The sequence below is a fragment of the Heptranchias perlo genome, chromosome 17 (assembly GCF_035084215.1).
Source record: "Heptranchias perlo isolate sHepPer1 chromosome 17, sHepPer1.hap1, whole genome shotgun sequence".
In the NCBI taxonomy this organism is placed as follows: Eukaryota; Metazoa; Chordata; class Chondrichthyes; order Hexanchiformes; family Hexanchidae; genus Heptranchias; species Heptranchias perlo.
In genome coordinates this window covers 36,150,663-36,174,506 of record NC_090341.1, presented here as the reverse complement: position 1 = coordinate 36,174,506, position 23,844 = coordinate 36,150,663, and the positions used below count along the sequence as shown (strand labels likewise).

Genomic DNA, 23,844 nt, shown 5'->3' with positions numbered 1-23,844 from the left:
GGGACGCCCTTCTCACCACCATCCAAGCTACATCTTCATCTGCTTCTGCTTCAGCAATGACCTTCCCCCCATCATAAGGTCAGAAATGGGGATGTTCGCTGATGATTGCAGAGTGTTCAGTTCCATGAGCAACCCCTCAAATAATGAAGCAACCTGAGCCCGCATGGAGCAAGACCTGGACAACATCCAAGCTTGGGCTCATAAGTGGCAAGTAACATTCGTGCCACACAAGTGCCAGGCAATGACCATCTCCAACAAGAGAGAGTCTGAACACCTCCCCTTAACATTCAACAGCATTACCATCGCCGAATCCCCCACCATCAACATCTTGGGGGTCACCATTGACCAGAAACTTAACTGGACCAGACATATAAATACTGTGGCTACAAGAGCAGGTCAGAGGCTGGGTATTCTGCAGCGAGTGACTCACCTCCTGACTCCCCAAAGCCTTTCCACCATCCACAAGGCACAAGTCAGGAGTGTGATGGAATACACTCCACTTGCCTGGATGAGTGCAGCTCCAACAACACTCAAGAAGCTCGACACCATCCAGAACAAAGCAGCCCGCTTGATTGGCACCCCATCCACCACCCTAAACATTCACTCCCTTCACCACCGGCGCACAGAGGCTACAGTGTGTACCATCCACAGGATGCACTGCAGCAACTCGCCAAGGCTTCTTCGACAGCATCTCCCTAACCTGCGACCTCTACCACCTAGAAGGACAAGAGCAGCAGGCAAATGGGAACAACACCACCTGCACGTTCCCCTCCAAGTCACACACCATCCCGACTTGGAAATATATCGCCGTTCCTTCATCGTCGCTGGGTCAAAATCCCTTCCTAACGGCACTGTGGGAGAACCCTCACCACACGGACTGCAGCGGTTCAAGAAGGTGGCTCACCACCACCTTCTCAAGGGCAATTAGGGATGGGCAATAAATGCTGGCCTTGCCAGCAACGCCCATATCCAATGAACGAATAAAAAAAAAATCTTGGTGCCTGTTGGTCAGTTCTGGTGATGAGACATTCTACCAAATGGCATCCATTGTCTGGTCAGGGAACCACCCGATCGGATCCACCCTCTCCTTTCCCTGCAGGATTCCCAGAACGTTCCGTGCCAACTGGCGTCTGATGGCCTCGTGGTTGAAGGGGTTCCTCCTCAGGAACTTCTCCACCATTGGTGATGGTGGGGTAGGTGAGCAGTCAGAGATTGTGGGGGTGAGGACTCGGATGATCGCAGCAGGTAAGTCTGTTGGGCCTGGAGGAAACACTCCTACTCCTCCTGGTCCACAAGTAGTGCAATAAAGGCACTTACCACATGATCTGGTCCTCCTCGCCTCCTTTTCACTGACTAGATTCACGAGCCTCGGGAAACCACGGCGGAGGCGTTAAATTTAAAGATCAGTAAAATTCAATTTAAAAACATCTCATAAGGATGTTAATTGATCCGATAACTACTTGCCCACCAGAACTAAGCAAGGTCCCGACTGCGGCGAGTAGGTTACTCGCACGCACCCAAACGCACCTCCTTTAAACCCGCAAGTGGGCGCGTTGTAGCCGGTTGCAGTCGCACTTGAATAATCAATTATTTTAATTACCCACCCAATCCCAACCCACCCGTTTTTGGGAGTTAAATTTTCCGCCACAGGTGCAGACTGGGGAATGGGGGCTCGGGGAGAGGTGCAGACTGGGGAATGGGGGCTCGGGGAGAGGTGCAGACTGGGGAATGGGGGCTCGGGGAGAGGTGCAGACTGGGGAATGGGGGCTCGGGGAGAAGTGCAGACTGGGGAATGGGGGCTCGGGGAGAAGTGCAGACTGGGGAATGGGGGCTCGGGGAGAGGTGCAGACTGGGGAATGGGGGCTCGGGGAGAGGTGCAGATTGGGGAATGGGGGCTCGGGGAGAGGTGCAGACTGGGGAATGGGGGCTCGGGGAGAGGTGCAGACTGGGGAATGGGGGCTCGGGGAGAGGTGCAGACTGGGGAATGGGGGCTCGGGGAGAGGTGCAGACTGGGGAATGGGGGCTCGGGGAGAAGTGCAGACTGGGGAATGGGGGCTCGGGGAGAGGTGCAGACTGGGGAATGGGGGCTCAGGGAGAGGTGCAGACTGGGGAATGGGGGCTCGGGGAGAGGTGCAGACTGGGGAATGGGGGCTCGGGGAGAGATGCAAACTGGAGAATGGGGGCTCGTGGAGAGATGGAGACTGGGGAATGGGGACTCGGGGAGCAAGGGAGACGGGGGAATGGGGGCAAGGGGAGCAAGGGAGACCGGGGAATGGGGGCAAGGGGAGCAAGGGAGACCGGGGAATGGGGGCTCGGGGAGCAAGGGAGACCAGGGAATGGGGGCTCGGGGAGCAAGGGAGACCAGGGAATGGGGGCTCGGGAGAGAGATGAAGACTGGGGAAAGCAGACTCGTTGGGAGTGGGGGGCTTGGGGGGAGGTGGAGACTAGGGAATGGGAGCTTGAGGAGAGATGGAGACTGAAGAATGGGAGCTCGAGGAGAGATAGAGACTGGGGGATGGGGTCCCAGGGAGCAAGGGAGTCTGGGGATGGGGGCTCAGAAGATGAGAGGGTGGGGGAGAGATGGGGACACTGGGTCAGCAGATTGGGGTTTAAGCAAGGGGGAAGAATGAGGTGGGGGTGGGCATGGGGACCAGCATTTCCTGCAGAGCCGAGCAGCAGCAGCAAGGTGACAGTGAGAGAGGAGCAACCAGTAAAGGGGTAAGTGAAACCTGGGGACTTTACTGTGGGTAAATAGTGAAAGATTATTTCCAATGGTGAGTGAGTGGGGAACATGGGAACGGAAACCAAGGATTCTCACTGGAAGAACCAAGGGGGAAGGGAGGAGAAGGGTTCTTGAACTGAGGGCTATTAGACCGTGGGGTCCTTCACCATATGTGGAAGAGACTAAAACTCAATTTAAAAGGGAATGGGATAAATATTTAAAAAGGAGGAATGTAAAAGGATCTGGGGGAACGGGAACGGTGCATCAGCACTGGGGGCTGAATGGCTTCCTCCTGTGCTGTATTTTCTATAATTCTATGAAAACTTGCCTTTATTGAGACAGAGCCCAGGTTTAGAAATGTTGACAAAGAACTGAGTTCAGGACGATTTGCCCTGTGAGAAGTGCCCCAAACACTGAGCCCACTGCCCTTTGTGCGATCTCTCGATTTGGTTCAGATCAGTGTGTACCAGACAGTTTTGACTTGTGAAGTCCAAATACAGATCAGCTTTGACTGAGGTTCCCAGTTCAGAGTTGTCACCTTCACATGGAACTGGAGTCCAAACCAGAGTCCAAGAAGATAGGGCGAGAGATGGAGCCAATTAAAACTGGCATCAACTGGGGAACCCTTTCCGCACCTCGTGCAGTGCAGGGGATTTCTGGCTATGCTTTCACGGTGAATATCAGCAGGTTATAGGATTACTACTAGTTACAGGTAGGATATTGAGACATTACACTTATTACTACCAGTGAGGTATTGTATTACTGCTGGTTATGAGTGTTACCAGTTTGGCTTAGTATATACCTTTGCAATAATATTTTTGAAGTGATGTGATCAGATGTCACATGATCAAGCATCACATAGTTAAAACATTACGTGATCAAGCCTCCAAGAATGTCTCCAACCTTGGCAAGCCAAGGTGGGATCAGTGCGGGTGGGGGGGTGGGTCTGAGGTGGGCGATGGACACGAACAGCGTCAATGGTGCAAGGCCCGGCTGATTTTAACTGCAGCTTGTCAGCCTCCTGGCTGAGCCCACTAGCTGGCCAGTGGGCAGGAGTGGGATTTTAGGCGGCAGGAGGTACAGTGAGTGGTTGAGGCAGAGGCCATTGTAGCTTTTAAAGGAAAATTTGATAAATATTTGAAGCAGATGTATTTACAGGGCCATGAGGAGAGAGCAGGGCAGCAGGATTCGCTTTGTATTGCTCCAGCAAAGAACCAGCACAGACACGATGGGTGTAAAGACTTCCTCTGTGTTGTTAACGTCTATGGTTTTATAATATTAATAATTTAAATATTAGCACTACCTAGTACACAGAGGCAGATCCTCCTTGTACCATCAAAAATGTATGGGAATTTTTCTATGGTTTTCCATCCAGAAAAGTCTTTTGTGGAAGGCCTCTATGTTTAGTAACGAGCTTTCATCTTTGCTACGAATGCTAGGATAGTTTCACCTCCATCATATTCTCAAGCACTCTTTCCCTCTCAAGCAAGAGAAATGCCAGATTTATTATCAGTCTATACATGGGGATGGGTAGCAAATGGGATTAAAAACTGGTTAGAAGGGAGGAAACCTAGAATAGGAGTTAAAGGTAGTTTCTCAGTTTGGTTGGAAGTGGGTAGCGATGTCCTACAGGGTTCTATTCTGGGACTGCTTCTGTTCACTGTGTACATTAAAATTTGGCTATAGGGCTCAAGGGAGTGCTGTCCAAATTTGGAAACGATACTAAAATATAAGACATAATAATAAGTAGTTCTGAGAGCCAAAGGGAGCTGCACTGATAAGATACTGGAATGAGCAAAAAAGTACCAGATGGAATTCAATATCAGTAAACATGAGGTAGTACATTTAACTTTATTTTGAACAGGGAAAGGTAAGTGATATGGAAGAGCTCTCACATTTCTTTTAGTGCACACAAGAGTCAGGTTCACAAGACAAGTGGATAAGGCCATAAAAACCTAACGGAATACTGGGTTTTATGGCAAGAAATATAAAATATGAAAGAGGAGATGTAATGGTGAATCTAAATAAAACTTTAGTAAGACCATAGTTCTGTGTGCAATTTTGGGCTCCACACTATAAGAAGAATGTTGAGGCAATGGAGAGGGTACAGAGCAGATTCACAATGATGCTGCATGGAATGAGGAAATACAAGAAAGATTTGAAAAACTAGGGCTGTTTTCGGTAAAAGAGATTAAGGGGTGATTTGATAGAGGTGTTTAAAACTATGAAGTGATGGTACAGAGTAGATAGCAGCAGATTGTTTTCATGGATTGAAGAATCTAGAAGGGGCATAGACATAAGATTAAATGTAAGAGATTTAGAACAGAGAGCAGGCAAAGCTTTTTTATACGGAGGCTTGTGAGGCTGTGGAATTACAGGAGTTAGTGATTGAATCAGACCAGGTGAACATTTAAGAATAGGTAATATAGATGTTTGAAGGAAAGGGGAATAAATGGATGTGGGAACAGGGCAGGCATATGGAATTAGGACTACAGCTCATGTGGAGAATACACATCAATAAAGACTGATTGGGCCGAATGGCCTGTTTCCATGTTGCAATTTCTATGTATAAGCTCAGAATCAGAGACCAGAGGGAGGAGACCACAATCTCATTACTGAGTCTCTCACCAAATGCAGCAGAATTGATAGGCATGCCAAACAGGGAAGGAGGAAAAATTGGAAGGAGAGTTCTTCCAGACACTTCCATTCACCTCTTACCAGTTAGTGCACAGCTGCATTAGCAGATGCCGGGAGTAGGTTGTGCCTGGCTAAGGAAGGCCCTTAGTAGTGACCAGGGGGGAGAATGGAGAATAAATAACCCTCAAATTGATTTTCCAAGCCAGATAATATAAAGCCAGTCTTTAAAAATAGCCAACAGCATTTATCGCCAGTAAGAATAATAACAATTTGTACTTGTATAGATAGTACTCTTCATATCTCAGAACACATTACAGTCGGAGGAAGGGATACAGTGGACACTGATCAGGAGAAAGGAAAGAGGAATGGAGAGGTTAAGATGAGGCACTGAAGGCTTTGCTGAAGAGAAGGGTCTTGAGGAAGGTGGAGGGAACTGAGTAGAGAATCAGAAAAGCAGAAACATAGTGGCCACCGATGACAAAGGATAATGAAACTGCTTATGACCAGTGAGTTTTAAGACTGCACCGTAACAGCATGTCAGATAGAATCATTGCTATTCTTACCCTTATACATGCCATAATATTTCTACACCTTAAACCTGTAAGGTCATGTAGCAGCCGTCTAATTTTTTGCTGACTCATCAAGTCCATATTGTATCCTGCCAGTTCTTAAACTCATTAGAAACTTTCCAACAAAGTGATGAAGATTTAGGAAACAACCCACCCTCAAAACAATTATCTCTCATTTAAAATAGCTCTTATGAGAATGCTAGAAAGGACAGTGTATTTACTCAACAGTGATAACTCCTTAATAGGTAGCAACAATGGTGCGGAGACATCAGCAATAGTAGAGACGGCAAACAAATGAAACAGATATGGCAATAAGGCAATGTGATACAAAATGTGGCTTGGTTCCCACTAATGAGACTGAGTGCATGTTGTTTATTGAACTTGGCAAGCTTTATTCAAAAAATGATGGTGTACTCAGCCCCATTCCCTAAAAACAGACTAGTTTACTGGCAAGATTTAGGGTTGTGGAATTATCAAAACCAATCAAATATATACTTTATGCATTTGTTCCTGATACAGATAGCTTTTGATGGGCCTCAATTAAATCAATTACGAATTATAGCTGAAATACTGACAAATGAATTGTGTTTAACTACAACTCCAGGTAATACTGCAATTGGGTTCCAGGTCGAAGTTTGTTTAAAAATCAACAAGAGTGGTTAGATCTCAAAAAAAGGAGACAGCAACGAGTTTAACTATCGGGTCGTGTTTAAATGCCACTGGGCGGGAAGAGAGCGCAAAGAAGCTGCTAGTAGGGGAAAATCTTGCAGGCAAGTGGCAGGGAGTGGGTTTCGGGATGGCCTCATGAAATGGATAAGGAGTCCCGGATAGGGGAAGCTTGACTTTCCTGTGTGGCCCTGAGAAGCACTCCTGCTCTTCCGGGCCCTACAAAGGTAAGTTTCCACTTATCTTCTTCCAACCTGATTTATAAAACTTGAAGCTTTGGTTCTCACCTTAATATTATGAAAACATTCTTGGATTTTTCATCATCTAATTTATGTGTGAACTGTCTTGCCATTAGTTCTATGAATTCATTACCATGCAAATTGCCTAAGCCAGTACCAGATCCACCACGTTTCTACTGTCCTATTCCACTTTATTTTACTTCCTTGTTTCTGTTTCACCTCAATGTGATTTGATTTCCTCGCTTTCTGTTTGTTTCTAAAAGTTAGCTTAATACAGTATGAATTAGCTGGGAAATTGGATACAGTAATAGCTTAATGTTAATTTTCTAAAGTTAACATGGAAAAAATAGATTGAAAAGTAGGGCCTGTATGTGCTATCTAGTCTAGAATTTACTAATCATTCATTGCGTCAGGGATTTTTGGCCTCTTTAGGCCTCAATTTTCATCCAAAGCCATGACAAATTCATAATCTGTTTGGATTTTCCCAAATTTAGCCTATCACATTTGGACAACATGCATGGCTGTGAGGTTGGCGGGGTTTTGGCCATCAGCGTAGGTACGCAAAAGTTCTGAGCTTTACTGCAGAAAGGCAGAATAGATTCAAAGAACCAAAAAGAAGCAAAAAAAATGTTGAGATATTTGTTCAAAGCTCAGATCCAGATTCTCTTCTATATGTTTAAGTCCAATAGACCTGAAACCAAACTACACAGCAACTACATCAACCATGATAGCTGATATTTTAGGAATAATTCCCCTCTACTTGTAACAACAGGGAGGCTGGGGTGAGAAGGAGATGAATGAGCAACACAAACCATGTATATCTAATAGTATCCTTTGTGTAGAGGAATAGATTTATTCTGTTGAGATAAATTGTAAAGATTGTTAACTTTGTTGCATTTTTACACAAAAGACTATGGAAGCTCAATAATCAACAAAATAACATATACTGTTATTTTGCGCAAACATTATGAAGTACAATATCGTGTATTCATAACAAATAAACTAGAGCCTCTTAATGTGGCTTGCTTATTCATCCAATGTGCCTTTGATGAACGTGACTCTTTCACTATGTGTTTTTTAGTTCAGATCAAGCAGTACAAGCATGCCAACAATGAGACTTTAATACTGTGAAATCCAATGTATGATGAAGATAATATTAAGCCTCAAAGCAAAATTATTCAGAGAGAAAAGACCTCTATAGTGCTATTGCCTTGGGTTGGTGCATTTGCGTACATATTGCTTAAAAAATCTTTCACTAATGTGCATTAAATACGGTGTTGGAAAATATCTGATTTTTGTGGTCACCATATGATTTGTAAAATTAGAATTTGTTTCTTCTGTATTTCCTATATACTGTCGAGGATACAGTAGACTAGTGGTTATGGTACTGGATTAGATACCACAGAAGTTGTGAGTTTATATCCCACCTTGGCAAGTTGTGAAACTGAATTCAGTAAATCTGGTAATTTGTGGGTGGCACCAGAAATAACCGTGAAAGCTGCTGCTTTGTTGTAAAAGCTCAACTGGGTTACTAATGTCTTTAAGAGAAGGGAACCTGCCACCATTACCTGGTTCTAGCCAACATGTAGCTCCAGTTCCACTAGGTGGTTTACTCTTAATGCCCTCAGAAAAACTATGGAAAATGCCTTGCCAGTGTCAACCACATCCTAGGAACTTTTTTTTTTAAACTTTGTAAACAGACACTCTTACTTTGGGAATATATGCATTAGTTCAGCCTTCTTTGAGAGGCAAGATCCTGACCCAAAATAGTAGAACCATCATCCCCACATTCCTAGACTAATCTCAAGCATAGCACTAACAAAAAACATAAAGCACACTGGACTGATAGCTAAAAGAATTATTTAACAAATATCGAAAACCCAGAGTCAAAAAGAACTCTGCAGAGTGTAGGCAAACTTAGCAAATCAATTTGAGCTGTAAACTGAAAATTCTGGGAGATACTTTCTATTGCAAAGTACTTAAATTAGGTATAACAAGCAGTAAAGTATAGAAATGAAGAAAACAAGCCTCTGCTAGTATAGTTTAGTTGGTAAGTGCACTACCTAAAATGGAACTAAAACACCCAGATTAGGAAACTCCTAGGTCTGATCTCTAATCTCGCTGGGGCAGTGGTAAGGATGCCCTAATTGCCCTCAGCCCCCTAGATTGCTAGGGAAAGGAGAGAAAGAAAATCAGCTAGAGTTCATCCTCCTGATCAGCATCTAGTGACTCTTGCTAAAAACTTGTGTATGTGTGAACATGAGATGAGGGTGAGATAGTCTTGGCTGTCCCATAAGACCATAAGAGATAGGAGCAGGAGTAGGCCATTTGGCCCTTCGAGCCTGCTCCTCCATTTAATGAGATCATGGCTGATCTGATTTTTACCTCAATTCCATTCCCCCATATCCTTTGACTCCCTTGCTGATCAAAAATTTGTCTAACTCAGCCTTGAATTATTCAATGACTCAGTCTCCATAGATTTTTGGGGTAAAGAATTCCAAAGATTCATGACCCTCTGGGAGAAGAAAAGTCCCAAGGTGCTTCACAGAAATTTTATTAGAAAATATCTGACACCGAGCCACATAAGGAGATATTAGGACAGGTGGAAGATGGGAGATTGGCCAGGAAAGCATTGGAATAACCAAGTCTAGAGGTAACAAAGTCATGGATGAGAGTTTCAGGAGCAGATGAGCTGAGGTAGGAGGGGAAACGGGCAGTGTTAGGAGGTGGAAGTAGGCAGTCTTAGTGATGGAGACAATATGGGGTCGGAAGCTCAGCTCAGGGTCAAATAGGACGCAGAAGTTGCGAAAAGTCTAGCTCAGCCGCAGACAGTGGCCAGGGATGGGGCTGGAGTCGGTGGCTAGGGAAATAGAGTTTGTGACTAGGACCGAAGATATTGGCTTCGGCCATCCCAATATTTAATTGGAGGAAATTTCTGCTCATCCAATACTAGATGTCGGACAAACAGCGTGACAAATCAGAAGCAGAGGAGGGGTTGAGAGGTGGCGGTGTGGTAGAGCTGGGTATCGTCAGCATACATGTGGAATCTGACGTGTTTTCGGATAATGTCGCCGAGGGACAGCATGTAGATGAGAAATAGGAAGGGGCCAAGGATAGACCCTTGGGCATCTATCACACATGGAGAACTACACCCCAGAAACTTCGAGAGAGGAAGAGGGAATCGTCAAGGTTAAAAAAAATGATAAAATTAAGGTTATAAATGCAGTGCAAGAATGACTTAGCTAAAAATGTGTTTTTTGTTTGCTTTATTAAGAAGAAGTGAAACCTGTGGAAGGCATGACTTTTGACTGCTTAGCTTTTCAGCAGCAGAATTGAAAAACACAGAATTTGTCAAGCATCAACTGAAATGAAAAATCTACTGGAAGCTCAGCCAGTTCATCAGGTCAGATCCAGAGAACTAACCAAATAAATACCTGCAGTCATATTGGCCCTGTAATGGTATGGCAAAGAACAAATCTAAACAGTTAAAATCTAATAATAATTCAACAGCTCTATGAATCTCACGGATTAATTCCATGTAAATTCTGGCATTTTAGTATCAGTAAGAGAAAAGTCTACAGTAGTTGACAATTGTAAACAATTTTACAACACCAAGTTATAGTCCAGCAATTTTATTTTAAATTCACAAGCTTTCGGAGGCTTCCTCCTTCGTCAGGTGAACGATGTGAAGGAGGAGGAGGAAGGAGGAAGCCTCCGAAAGCTTGTGAATTTAAAATAAAATTGCTGGACTATAACTTGGTGTTGTAAAATTGTTTACAATTGTCAACCCCAGTCCATCACCGGCATCTCCACATCATGACTACAGTAGTTGAAACAGTGGATGGTTTCACTTCAGATTTACACACCCTGAGAAAAGCATTCCAGGCAGAATCCTTCTTGCCAAGCTGGGTGAGGTCAACTGATAAAAGCTTGGTCTCCCTGTTACCCTGAAAACTAGGAGATTTGCATCCTGAGAAAACTTAGCCTGAAGATAAAACACAAAAGATTATAGGGAAACTGCAAAGTCCTAGAATCTTTGGGGATGAAATTCAACTTTGGCAGGCACAAAACAAGCGATAGTCAAAGCAAACCCATCTCCACTGGTACATTTAATGACATTCCTTAAAGTAATCCAACCAGCAATTAGAAGCATTGCATTTGTGTTTTCCTATCTGAACGAATCTGAGGGCCTTTTCTTTCACAAGTGAAATGTTCTTGGCCAGCAAGCTGGAACCATTTTCACACCAATTTATTGACATCCTCAAAGTTTTCTTTTGTGGTTTTTGCCATATTGTCAGCAATGGGATGAATATCAATACAAGGAATGAATCTTCTCACCCTTTATATTGATAATTTGTGCTCTCCCACATTTAAATTGTTCAAAAAAGTTTTCAGTTGCTCATTCCTGCCCTGCCAGTTTCAGAATATGTATGCATTCAGCAGTTGCTAACTCTTTGACTTCTGCCATTTTTTTTCAGTTTCAGAAACCATCTTGTGTTGTGCACTCCACATGCTTCCATCAAACAGAGAGCCCTTAAACCATCCACATTGGGCATGTCAGAAAAATCCAAACAAATCAAGTGGCAGAACTGAGTAGCACTAAACTGTGTCATCGAAGTCTATCAGCTAATGAAATGCAACTACTCAACAGATAAAACATTATCCCAGACAATGAAATGAGGATGCTGAGGGCACATCCAGTTATGTTTAGCAAAAGCAACACATCAAAATTATTGCTTTAAAATTGTCATCTGAATAACAGTAAAAATTGTCAGCTGCCAGTGTGTTTTTTTTCATGCTGTTGACTGTTGTACACAAGTTCAGTATACAGACAGTATATACAAAGTAGTCAAATGAAGAGCCCGTAATAGAGAGTAATTAGGTGACCAATTCATAGAAGAAATTTTACATTGCTTTTAATGAAACAAAATTCAGAACCAAAAAAGAGATGTTCACTCTATAAAGAAGACTAAGTACAGGTTGCACTGTAATGTTATTTCCACCATAATGAAAATATTTCACAGAAATGTCATTGCGTATGGTACAGTGAAAACACTATAAACCTATTTCACGATCAGTTTTATATTTCCATTTATTTCAATTTCTTAAACTACAAGTAACAGCAGATTAAAACAAAAAATAATTTAAAACATTAGCAATAATATTTGATTTTCAAACCATTGAGCCATAAGACTGCCGGTCAATGAAGGCATGTATCAACAGACTGCTAGCCAATAAAACCATAAGATTCCATGGTTCTTAACTCTTTAACAATAACTTTAGAACTTAGAAAACACTCAGTATCCAGCACTCAAATCTGAAACATTAATTTTAACAAATCATGCACATTACAATATAATTATTCATCCTGTCACCTCTTGCTTTTGGCCACCATTTTGAAAGGCCCCATTTGTGGCAATGAAGTCTGAGATTTACAGAGTCAGAGCAACCTAACCTGCAGCACTGACTCCTAGGCCTAAGATGAGATTTCAGTTTCGTAAAAAACAAAACTTCCTTTCAATTTTGGCCACTGCACAGCTTTAATTCTGCAAATGAATTTTAATTCCTTACATTACAGTCATCAAACTCCAAACATTCAACAATTTGATCTTTAAAACAAGCAACGGGCACAATACACAATGCAGCCCTGTAATTCCATTCGGTAATGTATTCTGAAAATAGGTGATGAGAAATATTAAATTGGTGCCTGATCTTGAAGAACTTTTCACTATTGCTAATATATTACAATCATCTTCTATATCCAAAAAGATCCTGTAAACACTGAACTGGTCCTAATCTTGAGGAAGGCCTTCAGAATTCAGTTGATTTTGTTACTCATGACTTATCACAGCCTTCCTCACTTAAAAAATAGCTTTGTGCTGTAGGTAGCCATTGAGTATTCCCTATATTCTTTCTATTTATGCTATTCCCCTGTAAAGTGCAGTGAAATAAAATCAATCGTCACTGCAGCTCAAGCTGCATGGTGCGATACTGCATCTCAATTCAAAAACTTCAACTTGCTGCTGAATCATCCGTCATCGTCTGCCAGCATAAAAATAGTTACTGTCCAGAAACGAATCAACCCAACCCCATGAATTCTACTACTACAGGCATGTAATGTGCATCAACAGCAACCCAGATTAAACCATCATTCAAGGACTAACACAGCTCACAACTGAGATAATTTGATAAGCGACTTCACTTTTGTCATCTCAACCCCTCGTTGGAATACTATTGAGTCAGCAGTGATCAGCTTTTGCCCTATGTCTTCTCACAGCAGCACAGTTGAAATGGAAAACTTAGCAAAGATGAGCTGGGGAGGTGGCACTACTTCAATATGTTTTGGTCAACAAATACAGACCTTCTCTAGTGTAGTAAAATAAAAATGCCAAGCCTACTTATATACTTCTTAATTACATTCCTAAGGGTTTTGAGTTAATTCCTTGACAGGAGGAAGCATATGAACTGTTTACAGGTTGTAGAGTTTATCTGAACAATAGAAAATGTCTTCAAATACTGGTCCAAATTTCCCTTATAGGTACAAGACACAGATCAGTCTCATTGTGTACTCAGTACTATTTTCAAAACATTTTTCTCACCAAAATAAAAGTGTGAGTCTGCAGAATGGTTTCAACCATCATCTTGGACCTTCAACTGTGGAAAAATTCAAGGGCCATGTTGAATAGGAATCGCTACTTATGATTAATTATATTTCTGAGAATTTGAAGTTGCACACTAAATCAAAACTGAAGATTCTAACGATTCTAACGCCAGCCTCCCACCTTGCACCCTCCGTAAACTTGAGCGCATCCAAAACTCTGCTGCCCATATTCTAACTTGCACCAAGTCCCATTCACTCATCACCCCTGTGATCGCTGACCTACATTGGCTCCTGGTCTGGGAATGCCTCGATTTTAAAATTCACATCCTGATTTTCAAATCCCTCCCTAGACCTGTAATCTCCTCCAGCCCAACAACCTTCCGAGATCTCTGCATTTCTCCAATTCTGGCTTCTTGCGCATCCCCGATTTTCATCGCTCCACCGTTGGTGGCCGTGCCTTCAGCTGCCTAGGTCTTAAGCTCTGGAATTCCCTCCCTAAACCTCTCTGCGTCTCCACCTCTCTCTTCTCCTTTAAGATGCTCCTTAAAACCCACCTCTTTGATCACCTGTCCTAATATCTCCTTATGTGGCTCAGTGACAAATTTTGTTTGATAACGCACCTATTAAGCACCTTGGGATGTTTTATTATGTTAACGACATTATATAAATGCAAGTTGTTGTTGATCTGTCTTTCCTAATATTTCACAGATCTTTTTGGGGGAGTATGGGATTTAATCTTTTTGTTGTATTGTTAGCCTAACTCAGAGCTGGCTAGTTTAATGTTGTAGGTTTCATCACTCTATAAATGTGCTGATCCATATTTTGTATTTCTATAACATACCAAATATGAGAACGAGTTCTGAAATCATTTTCAGCAGACAAAATAAGCTATGATATTTTATTAGATAGAACACAGAGGATGACAGATATAAGCTGTTTAATATTAGATGCAATAGGTCCTTTTTCAACAAAACTATTCCGTCAAAAGAGATAAAATGTAGAAAGATAAAAATTCTACATAATTAATTTAATTAGTGAAATAAAAGTTGACCCAGAAACAAATGCAACTAAATCTGGAAATGTTCACTGAATCCTCCACCAATTCTCACTTTCTTGCACAAACAAGTTCAATTCTACACATTGTCATTGACCTGTTGCAGTGCAAGAATGAACTGCCCCTCATACACATAGAAATACCAATTTAAACATCTGCATTTAAACATGATTATTTCTATCATTGTGACGTCACATTGTGTGGCCATCCTGCCCGTAGAGCACTATTTTACCTAGAATTAAAACTTTTTCCTGTCTTCATCTGAGCTGGTCACTCATGTTCTGGTACAATCCTACTAGTGCCAGCAGTCCTCTTGTACCATGCCCAAGTTTCCATTCTTCATGTGTGAACCTAAACCTTAAGCATCAGCAGAATAATTGACCGTGGGGGCACCACAGCTGGACTTGATACTGTCCTCACCTGATGCCCACACATGCACACTTTCCAGTAGGGCTCAGTGATTAGCAATTAGGAAAAGGAATCCTGCTAGAATTTTCTCCGACCTACTCCAGAGGCACCAAGGTCAATTACAGCATCGCTCTACTGCCCTGACTGCGATCAACTAACTCAGCAGAGACCACGGGCTAAACCTGGAACCTTCCTGGTCTATGCACCACAGCATCATACCATGTCGTGCATTCACCCACTGGGAAGCCTGTAGAATTAAAATGTTTTGTTTTTACTTTATATAGATTAAAAGTAACTGAGATCATTAAAATAAATAGATATGTTTTACATTATCTTTACTAAGCTACAAATTCAAGCTAACTCTATTTAATAGGCACTTTACTAAACATAGTTATGAACACTAGATTAACTGCCAAGAGACACCTTAGTACTGGAATTTTTCATGCTTTACTAGAAAATGTTCACACCATAAATGCAATTCATTTAATGAAAGTAATGGAACAGTTTGGTTCCCATTTTATAAGATTAATGTTCCTCTTCAACTAGATGTAGCCACTTTTACTTTGTAGAGTTCAGATTTAACAGCATACAGTGTTCTACAACATTCAATGTAATAATACCTGCAGACTCCAACTCACCAACATTAATGCCTTAAGTTACTGACAATTTCAAATGATTCGTAGTGAAAAATATTGTACAGTACCTCGATAAACAAAGGAAATGCACAACTACTTTTGTCCATGTCTGCACGTTACATACAGTACATGGAAACTACTGTTCATCACACAATATGCTTTTGTTTAACAGCCACATTTCAGACTTTAAACCTGTGGATAATGAACCTGTAGGCATTATTTCAAAGCAAGCAGTTTTAAAAAAACAGCCAAAAGAATGAAAGCAGCAAAGCTAATTATCAGCATTCCTTCATGTATTAGTGTGTGGTGTGCACTAAATCTCTGGGAGGCTTTGTCTTGATCCCTAAAATTATCCCATACTTATTCCTGAGAGGCTAGAGGTCATTTAGCTAATTAAAGCACCAATCACATTAAAAGCAGAATCACCCAAGATAAATGTTTTCACTTTTAAGGTTTAAAAGCTCAGCCTGGTACCCTTAATCTAATTTTGATTCTTTTATGACACAGCTAGCCATCTGCTAATCTTGTCACAGACATACCATTTAAAACTGCCATCAAGAACAGGACTGATCAGTTTTTGTTTCTGTCTTACAGCCAATAAAGAAATTTCAATCAAGAATTCCTAAATCCTAGAATGAATGACAAGAATTTCCATGATCTGTCACTACTAACTTTGTCATTTTAAGAGTTCTACCCTACATGGTATAAATCTTAGAATTATTGAAAAAGACAAAAAATGATAAATGAAATATTTTAAAATATATTATATATTGAAATACAACATGTAAACATGCAATAAAAACAGAAAATGCTGGAAACACTCAGCAAATCAGGCAGCATCTGTGGAGAAAGGAAGGTAGGGTTAATGTTTCAGGTCTATGATCCTTCATCACTAACTAAACTGTTGCTCCACAGAATGCTGTTCAAGTGGAATTGGAACAAAATTGTAACTGTCCCATATCTACTGACACGTGATGAAGTATAAAAGTGCATATTATCTCATCATCTCCTCACAAATGTATATATACACGCTTTCCCCCATCTCTCTCACACAGAAACACAACTTTGTCACAAGATTTCTGTTGAGACATATTAACCCTCCTAGAGTAATAGGCCCCAATATTTAGGGGGAGGCAGGAGGGAGCAGGAGAACATGTTGGCAGCGGGACCCCATTATCATTTTTTTACTCCGTTTCCTGCCCGGCAACTAGCCAAATTGAGAGGCTGGCCGGCTGCCAGGCAGGAAAGTCAGTGGTAGAAGACTGCAGCCCGGGACCATTGGGGACAGTCCCCAGCAACCAGGAAACATTGTAGGTTGGTGGGGGAGGGGGGCGGGGGTAGAACGGTCGGACTGGCAATCAGGAGAGGGGGGGGGAACCAGAGACGTCACCAGTGTGGGGGGGGTTCGGCCAATCGTGGCAGAAGATTTGCTTGAGGGGTCGGTGGGGGAAGCACTCCTACTCCTCCTGGCCTACAAGTAGTGCTGGAAAAGCACTTCCCTGCTGTTACCACCTCCCTTTAGTTGCCAGGTTTCCAGAGCCCTGGGAAACCGTGCCGGCCAGCGTTAAATTCAAATGGCTGCCAAAATCTCAGGAACGGAACCTCATTAACATATTATAATGATAAACTCGCCTTTCCAGAGCGGGTTACTCAGACACCCCCAAACCCGTCACAGTTAAACCAGAAGTAGGCTCGTTCACAGCGGGTTGGGGCTGGGTTTTGCATATTTACCGATTTAACCCCACCTGACCCTCGCCCGCCCATTGTGGGGGGGTTAAAACTTCCCCTATTGTTTGCAGAGGTGGGAAAAATATTCGATGAAGACCTGTGATTTTTTTTCCTATAATTCTGAAAATGATGTGGATGCATGAGACAGATTATGTCCCCCCTTTCACTTCATACTTCAAGGACCCCCTTACTAATGTGATCCTAGCTTCTAAGATCTCTTTCCTGATTGCTTGTATAGTGTCTTCTAGACACTCGTGCCTCCCAGATCATCCCTCTTGATTATTCTCATGTCTTCAAGATCACTCCTCCCACCTCAGAAACTCTTCTTTGGCATGATCCCCTCAAACTTCTGTCCCTACTGATAACATGCTCAACCTCCCTGCCAGAAATCTGGAACCATTTTCACACTAATTCTGTTTTCTCTCACAGCTGAGGGATCCATTCTTCCTTTTTTCTTCTCTGAGATGGGAGGCATGTTTTAAGATGTTTAAGATGTTTTGCATATTTGGCATGGGAAAGATTTTGGATTAATATATGTTAAGATGTTGTTAGTTAAATTCAACACACAAGAGTTAAATTCACACACGACACATGCTATCTGGGGCTGTGCGTTCAATCCAGTAGCTGCGACTAGATGAAGTGAGTAACAGAATTGTGTTCCTCACATATCGTATCAGTTGAGACCCTTTGTCTATGTTAAAGTCTCTATATAAATGCAAGTTGTTGTTTAAGACCATGGGGTTCATCAGCTCATTCCTGAGAGGAAATTCGATCTAATGTTAGAATGGATTTCCTCCACTCAGCACAGTGTGTGGTCTTAGCCGAATAGGCCATGTAGGTGCCATAGTGGGGGTGGAGGTTTGAAGTTTCTGGTTCAAGGTAGCAGACACAGAATGTTGGGGGAAGTTCGGAAGTCAATTCTTTGAATTCCTGCATAGCTGGAAAAGCAGTCAGTCTGAAATAAGTTTGAATTGGGAAAAAGTTAGAAAGGAAGAGAGAACTATCTCTTCCTGAGGTCAGAGTTGACTAGTTTTAGGGACTGCTAGTCTATAAAGTGAATTTTGCCAGTTAATAGAGGTAGGAAGGCAAACGTTGTTTTCCATGTTGTAAGGAATGATAAAAAATAGATTGAATTTCTCTGAAAACTGTAGTCTTTTCAGTAATGTGTGTCAAATAAACCAGCTTACAATTGGCCATATTTGACTTGAGAGTTTATCAGTTGCTTCCCAGAAGACAGGAGAATCGAGATTACAGTATTCGGTGCACATAATGGTTGGGGGGGTCTCGTTGTTACGATCCCCAGGTCATGCTATCGTATAACTAGATATTGAACATTAAAGGTTAAATCCTAACAGTAAGGGATATGGGGTCCACTTTTGGGAGAGACCAGTGGTGCTGAACTTGTAAGAATGTCTAGAGCAGACCCAAAATGTTTTAACAGTGGAGTTTACCAATCTTTGGCTACATTCTGCGGAAAGGCAGACTGACAGGTTTAAAAGGAAAGGAAAATGGAAGTTTTTAGTGCATTACATTAAATACTCTGTCATTCCTGTGATGTCTCTTTGTTCTTGGAGTCAATTATTTACTGCTACAGACAACTGAGGTAATCATCTGTTTTGAAATAAACTATTATCTGTTGTAATCATCTCAATACAACTTTTTTAACGTAATAATAGTGTGAAAGACAAACAGAAAGACAGAGGCAGAAAGAATCAGATTAAAGACAAGCGTAAAATCAAAAATACAGTAAGAATAAAAAAATATTTTTTTGAATGTGTGAGCAACGCCTTGGAATAGCAATATTTATGTTGGCAGGCTTCCTTTGGTCCAACTTTCTTGTTTCTTATTGGCTCTGAAGTTCAATGCTGACGGATTAGTGAAGTCAATGTAGATTAGTTTCATGCTGAAAAAAAATGAGGCTCAACAGTGAATGCTGAGGTTGGATCCACAACTCCAGGTATTAGGAGACTTTTAAAAAGCATTACTTGTTATGTTCCTTACTCCCTTCCTCCTCAGCCCCCTCCCCCATTTGTGTAAGAAGAATCTTGCCAGTCAGTCTGTTCTTTGATGGGAAAATCCTTCCAACTGTCATGGCTTGACTCTTATTGATCATGATGGCTCCTGAATAGAGTGATGTAGGTGTTGGATTTCCCAATCTCGTGAAATAGCCTAACCAGAACCAATTTTATGAATGAGCTAATTATTTATTCATGGAAGCACCCATAAATTTCCAGATATGCACTCCCAGTAAGCAAGGCTCCCCACTGATTGAATGCATTTGTAAAATCGGCACACCTATCTACAAAATTTGGAAAACCTACTTGGTGGTGCTAAGTTGAGTTTCTAGTTCTAGGAGTGAGAGCCACTGTGACAGTATGACCAGTTCATTACCAATCAGGAGCAATCTCTCTGCAAGGGAACAGCGAGAGAGATTTCAAATTCAGGGAATATTGGAAGAGCAGGGACAGGGGTCCAACAATTGTGGCTGTGCAGAAAAGTGAAGAGCATGATCAACGAAATACTAAAAATTATCAGCTATATTTAACAACAATTATAATTTCTCAGAAGCACAAAATAAAGAGTTTAGAAAGCTGTAATGGCCACCACACATTTTTTTAAAACTTTGTTCTTGGGGTGTGGGCAACACTGGCAAGGCAGCATTTATTGCCTATCTATAGTTGCCCTTGAGATTTAAAATATCAACCACATAGCTGAGTTACATATAGACCATACAAGGTAGGAGTGACAGGTTCCCCTTTCCTGAAGAACAAATCAGTTGGGTTTTTACAACAATCCAGCAGCTTTCATGATTATGTCTGGTGCTAACCCACAAATTATCAGATTTATTTTATTCAGTTTGAACTCGAGACGTCCAGCTACTAGTCCAGTATCATAACCACTGGGCTACCGTACCCAATACTCATGATTGCTCCTACAACCAGCAATGTAGGTGTGAGATTTTCCAATCACAAGAATGGAGGTGGAAGCCAAGGAGGAAGGAAATAAGTATTCTTGTGAATATGTGTAGTCTTGTTGCAAACTTTTGCGAATGTTTGCCTCAACTCTAAAATTCTTAGCTTGTACATGGAAATGATCTAACAATAGATAGCCAAAACCATGGGGAAAAAAATCACAAGCATTATATGAGCTTTCTTTTCCTGTGCAGTACATGCTGTAACCCCACCCTTAAACCCAACAAGCATATAACCCAAGTTAACAAATTGGTAAATAATTTTTAAATAAAAACTGTGGATCTATCTATATAGTTAAACATCTTACATCTCGCACACATCTGTGGGGAAACACATTTCAAAATTGTGGGATAATATCTGTTGGTCAAAACAATCATGATTGAGTTAAGTCACACATTGATTTAAAAAAAGCAAATTATAAACCACTATCTGTGAGGTGAACCATGCTGGTTTGCTTATCTGTCCCATTGACTAAAAACACACCGATCAAAAACTATTAAAAAAATGTCACTTTGTCTCTTTATAAACAGATGCATTCCCTCAGAAATAATGAAGAAAGTAACAAATCAATGACTTCCAACGACCACCCATATTTTTTTCAAAATATACTTTCAGCTGCATGTTGATTTTTGACCAGACACACTAATACACACAACTAAAAGTAATAAAGAACTAAAAATGAAAGAATTCATCAAAAAAGTAGCTTTATATAAACCTACCATAGAATACAGTAAATCTACAACTTTTTCTGGTCAAGCCTAGCATCTGTAACAGGCTGGGGAAATGCTATATTCCTGAAGCTGGAATATTCATGGGATGCGGGCGTCGCCCATCCCTAATTGCCCTTGAGAAGGTGGTGGTGAGCCGCCTTCTGAAACCGCTGCTGTCCATGTGGTGAAGGTTCTCCCACAGTGCTATTAGGTATGAAGTTGCAGGATTTTGACTCAGCGATGATGAAGGAACAGCGATATATTTCCAAGTCAGGATGATGTGTGACTTGGAGGGGAACGTGCAGGGGGTGATGTTTCCATGCGTCTACTACCAATTTCCTTCGTGGTCGTAGGGGTCGCGGGTTTTAGAGGTGCTGTCGAAGAAGCCCTGACGAGTTGCTGCAGTGCATCCTGTGGATGGTACACACTGCAGCTACTGTGTGCCGGTGGTGGAGGGAGTGAATGTTTAAGGTCGTGGATGGGGTGCCAATCAAGCAGGCTGCTTTGTCCTGGATGGTGTCGAGCTTCTTGAATGCTGTTGGAGCTGTACTCATCCAAGCAAGTGGAGAGTATTCCATCACACTCCTGACTTGTGCCTTGTAGATGGTGGAAAGGCTTTGGGGAGTCAGGAGGTGAGTCACTTGCCATAGAATACCCAGCCTCTTGTAGCCACGGTATTTATGTGGCTGGTCCAGTCAAGTTTCGGGTCATGATGACCCCCAGGATTTTGGGGGAATTCGGCGATGGTAATGCTGTTGAATGTCATGGGGAGGTGGTTAGACTCTCTCTTGTTGGAGATGGTCATTGCGTGGCACTTGTCTGGAGTGAATGTTACTTGCCACTTATCAGCCCAAGCCTGGATGTCGTCCAGGTCTTGCTGCATGCAGGCACGGACTGCTTCATTGTCTGAGGGGTTGCGAATGGAACTGAACACTGTGCAATCATCAATGAACATCCCCACTTCTGACCTTATGATGGAGGGAAGGTCATTGATGAAGCAGCTGAAGATGGTTGGGCCGAGGACACTGCCCTGAGGAACTCCTGCAGCAACGTCCTGGGGCTGAGATGATTGGCCTCCAACAACCACTCCCATCTTCCTTTGTACTAGGTCCGACTCCAGCCAATTGAGAGGTTTCCCCCTGATTCCCATTGACTTCAATTTTACTCGGGCTCATTGATGTCCCACTTGGTCAAATGCTGCCTTGATGTCAAGGGCAGTCACTCTCATCTCACCTCTGGAATTCAACTCTTTTGTCTATGTTTGGACGAAGGCTGTAATGAGGTCTGGAGCCGAGCGGTCCTGGCAGAACCCAAACTGAGCATTGGTGAGCAGGTTATTGGTGATTAAGTGCCGCTTGATAGCACTGTCAACGAAACCTTCCATCACTTTGCTGATGATTGAGAGTAGACTGATGGGACAGTAATTGGCCGGATTGGATTTGTCATGTTTCTTGTGGACTGGACATACCTGGGCAATTTTCCACTTTGTCGGGTAGATGCCAGTATTGTAGCTGTACTGGGACAGCTTGGTTAGAGGCTCGGCTAGTTCTGGAGCACCAGTCTTCAGCACTACTGCCGGGATGTTACCGGGGTCCATAGCCTCCGCTGTATCCCGTGCATTCAGCCGTTTCTTGATATTACGTGGAGTGAATCGAATTGGCTGAAGGCTGGCTTCTCTGATGGTGGGGATATCGGGAGGAGGTCAAGATGGATCAGCCACTCGGCACTTCTGGCTGAAGATGGTTGCAAACGCTTCAGCCTTGCCTTTTGCACTCACGTGCTGGACTCTGCCATCATTGAGGATGGGGATGTTCACGGAGCCTCCTCCTCCCCCCATTAGTTGTTTAATTGTCCACCACCATTCACGACTGGATGTGGCAGGATTGCACAGCTTTGATCTGATCCATTGGTTGTGGGATCGCTTAGCTCTGTCTATAGCATGCTGCTTCTGCAGTTTAGCATGCAGGTAGTCCTGTGTTGTAGCTTCACCAGGTTGGCACCTCATTTTTTAGGTACACCTAGTGCTGCTCCTGTCATTCTCTTCTACTCTCCTCATTGAAGCAGGGTTGATCCCCTGGCTTGATGGCAATGGTAGAGTGAGGGATATGCTGGACCATGAGGTTACAGATTGTGGTGGAATACAATTCTGCTGCTGCTGATGGCGCACATGGATGCCCAGTTTTGAGCTGCTAGATCTGTTGTGAAACTAGCCTATTCAGCATGGTGGTAGTGCCACACAACACGATGGATGGTGTCCTCAGTGTGAAGACGGCACTTCATTGCCACAATGGCTGTGTGGTAATCACTCCTACCAATACTGTCATGGACAGATGCATCTGCAACAGGTAGATTGGTGAGGACGAGGTCAAGTAGGTTTTTCCCTCGTGTTGGTTCTCTCACCACCTGCCCCAGGCCTAGTCTGGCAGCTATATCCTTCAGGACTCAGCCAGCTCGGTCAGTAGTGGTGCTACTGAGCCATTCTTGGGGATGGACATTGAAGTCCCCCACTCAGAGTACATTCTGTGCCTTTGCTACCCTCAGTGCTTCCTCAGAGTGGTGATCAACATGGAGGAGTGCTGATTCATCAGCTGAGGGAGAGCAGTAGGTGGTAATCAGCAGGAGGTTTCCTTGCCCACGTTTGACCTGATGCCATAAGACTTCATGGGGTCCAGAGTCAATATTGAGGACTCGGGGCCACTCTCTTCTGACTGTATACCACTGTGCCGCCACCTCTGGTGGGTCTGTCCCGCCGGTAGAACAGGGCATACCCAAGGATGTTGATGGAGGAATCTGGGACGTTGGCTGAAAGGTATGATTCTGTGAGTATGGCTATGTCAGACTGTTGCTTGACTAGTCTGTGGGACACCTGTCCCAATTTTGGCACAAGTACCCAGATGTTAGCG

General features: G+C 42.7%; 1 protein-coding gene and 1 long non-coding RNA gene across 6 annotated transcripts in view; one reads left to right on the top strand and one right to left on the bottom strand.

Moving 5' to 3' along the window:
- LOC137334250 (uncharacterized) overlaps window positions 1-11,590 on the top strand; it is a 28,266-nt gene extending 16,676 nt beyond the window's left edge. Inside the window, exons 2-3 of the long non-coding RNA XR_010966115.1 lie at window positions 10,108-10,236; window positions 11,312-11,590. This is a non-coding gene — a long non-coding RNA (uncharacterized lncRNA). The remainder of the gene's footprint in view (window positions 1-10,107; window positions 10,237-11,311) is intronic.
- LOC137334249 (microphthalmia-associated transcription factor-like) overlaps window positions 1-23,844 on the bottom strand; it is a 242,131-nt gene that overhangs the window by 57,976 nt on the left and 160,311 nt on the right. The window lies entirely within an intron of this gene.